The sequence below is a fragment of the Xenopus laevis genome, chromosome 2S (assembly GCF_017654675.1).
Source record: "Xenopus laevis strain J_2021 chromosome 2S, Xenopus_laevis_v10.1, whole genome shotgun sequence".
Lineage (NCBI taxonomy): Eukaryota > Metazoa > Chordata > Amphibia > Anura > Pipidae > Xenopus > Xenopus laevis.
In genome coordinates this window covers 163255116-163262656 of record NC_054374.1, presented here as the reverse complement: position 1 = coordinate 163262656, position 7541 = coordinate 163255116, and the positions used below count along the sequence as shown (strand labels likewise).

The following is a 7541-nucleotide window of genomic DNA, read 5'->3' as shown; positions in this document are numbered from 1 at the left end:
TGGGGGGGGCAATACAACAGGTGGAAATGTCATTGCTTTGCACATATAATCTGTATAATGGATTCTCCTTTTTTTCTGGTATCACTTTGATACATTTTTTTTCTTATGTGAACTGAACTCTCAACCATGAATGAAGGTGTATAACGGGGAAATATCTTCCCTTTCTCAACATTAGTTTAATTAAAAGGGTTACAATTTTAGTTTGAATGAAGACATTTCTATGATTTTCATGAGCAGCTCGTTATAGAGTAAAATTAGCAAGAGGTCATACATCCTCTTTAAATGTATATCGAGAAAAAAAGGTTTTAATTAGATATTTCTGCTAAAACTTCTTTTGGGTGTTGTCTTGTCTTTGTAACAATGACCTGGATCTTGGTTTTCAGTTCTCATGTTCTTCTAGGGTGTAAGGGGGGCTAAATAGTTTTTTTGGCATTTAGTTGGATAGGGGGGTCTATGCATGGACCAAAAATAAGTTGAAATGGTTTAATGTTAAATAAGCTCAAACCTCAACAATTTCCTCAGCCTCATTCTCGCTAAAGTCACTGTCCTGCTGCTCTTCCTCTGGGCAGTCGTTCTTTCTGGTGTCAGTGCCAGTTTTTTGTATTGACTCCTGTTAAATAAAGACATGTGTCATTAATAACATGTTTTCTCACATCTATTTGGCTCTCTAGGAAAGCTGCTAAAATATAGATTTGCATTTGATGGTTATTTTCTGCTTACCTGGCAGTGGCTGGAGTTAGAGGATGTCTCCTCCTCATCATCATCCTCCTCCTTCTGCTCACTCAGTTGTTCTTCCTGTTTAAGACAGAAAAACATGATCAGTAACAAATATTTGCCATAAATGCAGCATTTCTCTTAAAATTCTAGCATAATCATGGCTCCCAGTTGTATCTACTGCAATAGCACATGATTGGAAATATGTATGTTATTGCACTTGTATTTTTAGCTCCTGTGCATTTGGGAATATAAGTATTGGGGAATAGGGACCTACATAATCATTTGTGCGAAAATGATTTGTGCGAAAGAAAAGGTTTAATTAGATATTTCTGCTCAAACTTCTTTTGGCTATTTTTTTGATCTTCTAGGGTGATAGTTCATTTGCATTTGATTTTTGGCTATGGTAAAAGGGGGCTAAATAGTAGTTTGTGGCATTTCATTTGATAGGGGGTTTGTGCATGGTCCAAAATAGGTTAAAATGGTTTAATATTAAATAATCTCAAACCTCAACAATCTCCTCTGCCTCAATCTGGCTGAGTTCACTGTCCAGCTGTTCTTCCTCTGGGCAGTCATTCTGGCTGGTGTCAGTGCCAGTTTTTCTATTGACTCCTGTTAAATAAAGACACATTTTGTGGGTGAGGTGCTTAAACACATCATTACAAACATTTATCATCACATTCATGCAGGGCCGGGCCAAGGTATTTTGGCACCCTAGGCAGGGCTTCAATCAGTGCCCCCACCCGGTCCTGCATTACCATTTCCCACCTTACTATTCATGTTGCCTCTTGTACCTGTGCCAGCAGCCATTATGTTGCCCCCATTTGTACCTGTGCCAATGCCAGTCAATCAATCAGATTGCACCCAAGCCCCCAATCTGTACCTGTGCCAGCATAGCCTAAAATATCTATCATATTGTTACCCCCAATCTGTGCATGTGCCAGCAGCAGCCAAAAATCCACAATATGTCCCCCAAATATGTGCCTGTGCCAGCAGCAACCAAAAATAGGCAAAATTGCCCCAAACATCTGTGTACTGTGCCAACAGCCCCCATATTGCCCCATGTACCTGTGCCAGCTGCAGCCAATCCCTCATATTGCCCCCAATCTGTACCTGTGCCAGCAGCAGCCAAAAAATCCAAAATAATGCCCCTAAATATGTAACTTTGCCGGCAGGAGCCAAGAGGGAGGTGGGGAGTACTTCTGCTTGCAGTACGAATAATGGGCAAGAGGGAGTTGGAACAGGCGGTTTATAAAGTTTAAAAACTATTAAAGGCTAAGCATACCAGAGTTAAAAAAAGAAATTCCCCTTAAAAGTGCGCCCCCCCCCATGATTGCGCCCTAGGCATGCGCCTACTCTGCCTACCCCTAGTTCTGGCTCTGCATTCATTTGTCTCTCTAAATAACTTGTTTAATTGAATATTATGTGGCTCAATGTGATGCTGAGTTTGTGGTTTTAATATTATTGTGTGTATTGTTTATAAAATAAAATCCTTTGCAGGTTACCTCACAGATCTCATTCAGAGGGTCAATAGGTTCTTGGAGGTTGTCAGTCTCTTCCAGCTCTTCCTGGCCGATGGTAGGGCCCAGGTCCTCCACTACTGGTTCTTCATCCTGGCAGCTGGTATTGCCAGTTTCAACCAGTGTCTCCTGGTAAATAGAGAGATCATTTGTGAATCATCTATGGAGGTGCTTAAATGTGTCATTAAAAATATGTTTTATCACATCTATTTGGCTCTATAGGAAGGCTGCTAAAATATAGATTTGCATTTGCTGGTTATTTTCTGCTTACCTGGCAGTGGCTGGAGTTAGAGGATGTCTCCTCCTCATCAACATCCTCCTCCATCTGCTCACTCAGTTGTTCTTCCTGTTTGAGACAGAAAAACATGATCAGAAACAAATATTTGCCATAAATGCAGCATTTCTCTTAAAATTCTAGCATAATCATGGCTACGCTCCCAGTTGTATCTACTGCAATAGCACATGATTGGAAATATGTATGTTATTGCACTTGTATTTTCAGCACCTGCGTATTTGGGAATATAAGTATTGGGGAATAGGGACCTACATAATCATTTGTGGGATTTGATTGGATGGGGGCCTTAATTAAGGCCAAAATCAATTTAAAATGGTTTAATGTTTTACTAGAAAAAAAAATTTGGTTGCCTTAGTGCTTCCACCCTATGGAAAGAGAGTTCAGCATTAGACGTGGAGTAGGAATTTGTATAATGGGGAAATATCTGCCAATTTTCCACATTAGTTCAATTAAAAGGGCTTGTGTTAAACTCTACTTTGCCTATAGTTTGAATTAAGACATATCTATAATTTTCACAAGCAGCTAATTATAGAGTAAAATTAGCAAGAGGTCATACATCCTCTTTATATGTATATTGAGAAAATAAAGGTTTAATTAGATATTTCTGCTCAAACTTCTTTTGGCTATTTTCTTGATCTTCTAGGGTGATAGTTCATTTGATTTTTGGTTATGGTAAACGGGGGGCTAAATAGTAGTTTGTGGCATTTCATTTGATAGAGGGGTTTGTGCATGGTCCAAAATAGGTTAAAATGGTTTAATATTAAATAATCTCAAACCTCAACAATCTCCTCGGCCTCAATCTGGCTGAGTTCACTGTCCAGCTGTTCTTCCTCTGGGCAGTCATTCTGGCTGGTGTCAATGCCAGTTTTTTCTATTGACTCCTGTTAAATAAAGACATGTGTCATTAATAACATGTTTTCTCACATCTATTTGGCTCTCTAGGAAAGCTGCTAAAATATAGATTTGCATTTGCTGGTTATTTTCTGCTTACCTGGCAGTGGCTGGAGTTAGAGGATGTCTCCTCCTCATCATCCTCCTCCTCCATCTGCTCACTCAGTTGTTCTTCCTGTTTAAGACAGAAAAACATGATCAGTAACAAATATTTGCCATAAATGCAGAATTTTTCTCTTAATTCTTGCATATATGAATGTTATTGATAGGGATGCACCGAATCCAGGATTCGGTTATGGATTCTGCCTTCTGCCGAATCCTTGTGCCTGGCTGAACCGAATTTGAATCCTAATTTGCATATGTAAATTAGGGGTGGTAGGGAAATCAGGTGACTTTTTGTCACAAAAGAAGATTTTTTCCACTTTTTCCTTTCCTAACCCTAATTTGCATATGCAAAATTAGGATTCAGATTCGGTTTGGTATTATCTAATTTTTCATGAAGGATTCAGGGGTTTGGCCGAATCTAAAAAAGTGGATTTGGTGCATCCTTAGTTAAAATGGTTTAATATTAAATAATCTCAAACCTCAACAATTTCCTCGGCCTCAATCTGGCTGAGTTCACTGTCCAGCTGTTCTTCCTCTGGGCAGTCATTCTGGCTGGTGTCAGTGCCAGTTTTTTCTATTGACTCCTGTTAAATAAAGACACATTTTGTGGGTGAGGAGCTTAAACACATCATTAGAAACATTTATCATCACATTCATTTGTCTCTCTAAATAACTTGTTTAATTGAATATAATGTGGCTCAATGTGATGCTGAGTTGGTGGTTTTAATATTATTGTGTGTATTGTTTATAAAATAAAATCCTTTGCAGGTTACCTCATAGATCTCATTCAGAGGGTCAATAGGTTCTTGGAGGTTGTCAGTCTCTTCCAGCTCTTCCTGGCCGATGGTAGGGCCCAGGTCCTCCACTACTGGTTCTTCATCCTGGCAGCTGGTATTGCCAGTTTCAACCAGTGTCTCCTGGTAAATAGAGAGATCATTTGTGAATCATCTATGGAGGTGCTTAAATGTGTCATTAAAAATATGTTTTATCACATCTATTTGGCTCTATAGGAAGGCTGCTAAAATATAGATTTGCATTTGCTGGTTATTTTCTGCTTACCTGGCAGTGGCTGGAGTTAGAGGATGTCTCCTCCTCATCAACATCCTCCTCCTTCTGCTCACTCAGTTGTTCTTCCTGTTTGAGACAGAAAACCATGATCAGAAACAAATATTTGCCATAAATGCAGCATTTCTCTTAAAATTCTAGCATAATCATGGCTACGCTCCCAGTTGTATCTACTGCAATAGCACATGATTGGAAATATGTATGTTATTGCACTTGTATTTTTAGCACCTGCGTATTTGGGAATATAAGTATTGGGGAATAGGGACCTACATAATCATTTGTGGGATTTGATTGGATGGGGGCCTTAATTAAGGCCAAAATCAATTTAAAATGGTTTAATGTTTTACTAGAAAAAAAATATTGGTTGCCTTAGTGCGTCCACCCTATGGAAAGAGAGTTCAGCATTAGACGTGGAGTAGGAATTTGTATAATGGGGAAATATCTGCCAATTTTCCACATTAGTTCAATTAAAAGGGCTTGTGTCAAACTCTACTTTGCCTATAGTTTGAATTAAGACATATCTATAATTTTCACAAGCAGCTAATTATAGAGTAAAATTAGCAAGAGGTCATACATCCTCTTTATATGTATATTGAGAAAAGAAAGTTTAATTAGATATTTCTGCTCAAACTTCTTTTGGCTATTTTCTTGATCTTCTAGGGTGATAGTTCATTTGATTTTTGGTTATGGTAAACGGGGGGCTAAATAGTAGTTTGTGGCATTTCATTTGATAGAGGGATTTGTGCATGGTCCAAAATAGGTTAAAATGGTTTAATATTAAATAATCTCAAACCTCAACAATCTCCTCGGCCTCAATCTGGCTGAGTTCACTGTCCAGCTGTTCTTCCTCTGGGCAGTCATTCTGGCTGGTGTCAGTGCCAGTTTTTTCTATTGACTCCTGTTAAATAAAGACATGTGTCATTAATAACATGTTTTCTCACATCTATTTGGCTCTCTAGGAAAGCTGCTAAAATATAGATTTGCATTTGCTGGTTATTTTCTGCTTACCTGGCAGTGGCTGGAGTTAGAGGATGTCTCCTCCTCATCATCCTCCTTCTCCTTCTGCTCACTCAGTTGTTCTTCCTGTTTAAGACAGAAAAACATGATCAGTAACAAATATTTGCCATAAATGCAGAATTTTTCTCTTAATTCTTGCATATATGAATGTTATTGATAGGGATGCACCGAATCCAGGATTCGGTTTGGGATTCTGCCTTCTGCCGAATCCTTGTGCCTGGCTGAACCGAATTTGAATCCTAATTTGCATATGTAAATTAGGGGTGGTAGGGAAATCAGGTGACTTTTTGTCACAAAAGAAGATTTTTTCCACTTTTTCCTTTCCTAACCCTAATTTGCATATGCAAATTAGGATTCAGATTCGGTTTGGTATTATCTAATTTTTCATGAAGGATTCAGGGGTTTGGCCGAATCTAAAAAGTGGATTTGGTGCATCCTTAGTTAAAATGGTTTAATATTAAATAATCTCAAACCTCAACAATTTCCTCGGCCTCAATCTGGCTGAGTTCACTGTCCAGCTGTTCTTCCTCTGGGCAGTCATTCTGGCTGGTGTCAGTGCCAGTTTTTCTATTGACTCCTGTTAAATAAAGACACATTTTGTGGGTGAGGAGCTTAAACACATCATTAGAAACATTTATCATCACATTCATTTGTCTCTCTAAATAACTTGTTTAATTGAATATAATGTGGCTCAATGTGATGCTGAGTTGGTGGTTTTAATATTATTGTGTGTATTGTTTATAAAATAAAATCCTTTGCAGGTTACCTCACAGATCTCATTCAGAGGGTCAATAGGTTCTTGGAGGTTGTCAGTCTCTTCCAGCTCTTCCTGGCCGATGGTAGGGCCCAGGTCCTCCACTACTGGTTCTTCATCCTGGCAGCTGGTATTGCCAGTTTCAACCAGTGTCTCCTGCTAAATAGAGAGATCATTTGTGAATCATCTATGGAGGTGCTTAAATGTGTCATTAAAAATATGTTTTATCACATCTATTTGGCTCTGTAGGGAAGCCGCTAAAATACAGATTTGGATTGATGGTTATTTTGTGCTTACCTGGCAGTGGCTGGGGTGGTGTTAGATCCCTCCTGCTCACTGATCTGTTCTTCCTGGTTAACACAAGAAAAACATGAAGAATCCATTAATCACTGATCAATGTAATGCAAAGTAACACAAAGTTAGGCTATGTATTCGATTTGCTTACTTTGTCTCTGCTCTCCTCCTGATGAAATTCCTGGTTAAATAAACAGGAAAAAAAGAAATATATTGTAAATACAGCTGCTTATTGACTGTAACACAGACATAAAAAGACTATGTTTATATTCATTTTTGTTCCACTTCACCAAAAATGTATCGATGTCTATTGGTGACCAATTTCACCCATTAGTCTATGGGCATCATTTTTGCAGAGAAATGTGGCAAATATTTCCATTAATAGTAACCATTGAGCTCAAGTTCAACCAACTGTATCTGCATCAATTCCATGGCTTTGTGTCACTTTTTCCATAGTGAGTTTGGTTGAAAAAAGACACACAGCCTTTTATGTCTATATATAAATTGCCTAACTGCCAGTTGATCCAGAGGAAGGCAAAAAAAAAACCCTTCTGAAGCCTCTCAGAGGGGAATATTAATTTCTGACTCCAAAATGGCAATGGGACCAGTCCCTGGATCAACTTGTACTATGAGCTTCTCCCATATCCCTGTATTCCCTCACTTGCTAAACACCATCCAACCCCTTCTATCCTGATGTTCCAATGAGAGAGCAATGAGCTATTAATACTTATATTAAATAGGGCTTCAACTAAAGGAATCTCATCTAACAACCCTTTGTGCCATTGCTTAAGTTTGGTAATAATAATGGAATAATAATAATAACAATGATAACTACAGTCAGGGTCTGTGTAGGGATTAAGTCTTATATTAATCAAAAGCCAAACCT

The 7541-nt window shown here is 38.5% G+C and overlaps 1 long non-coding RNA gene across 1 annotated transcript; it reads right to left on the bottom strand.

Moving 5' to 3' along the window:
• Positions 1-5226: 5226 nt before the first annotated feature.
• On the bottom strand, positions 5227-6167 carry LOC121400370. Its single transcript, XR_005965701.1, has 3 exons — positions 6081-6167; positions 5599-5673; positions 5227-5488 (listed from the first exon to the last, which is right to left on the bottom strand). It is a non-coding gene; the product is annotated as an uncharacterized LOC121400370 (long non-coding RNA).
• Between the last annotated feature and the right edge of the window lie 1374 nt (positions 6168-7541).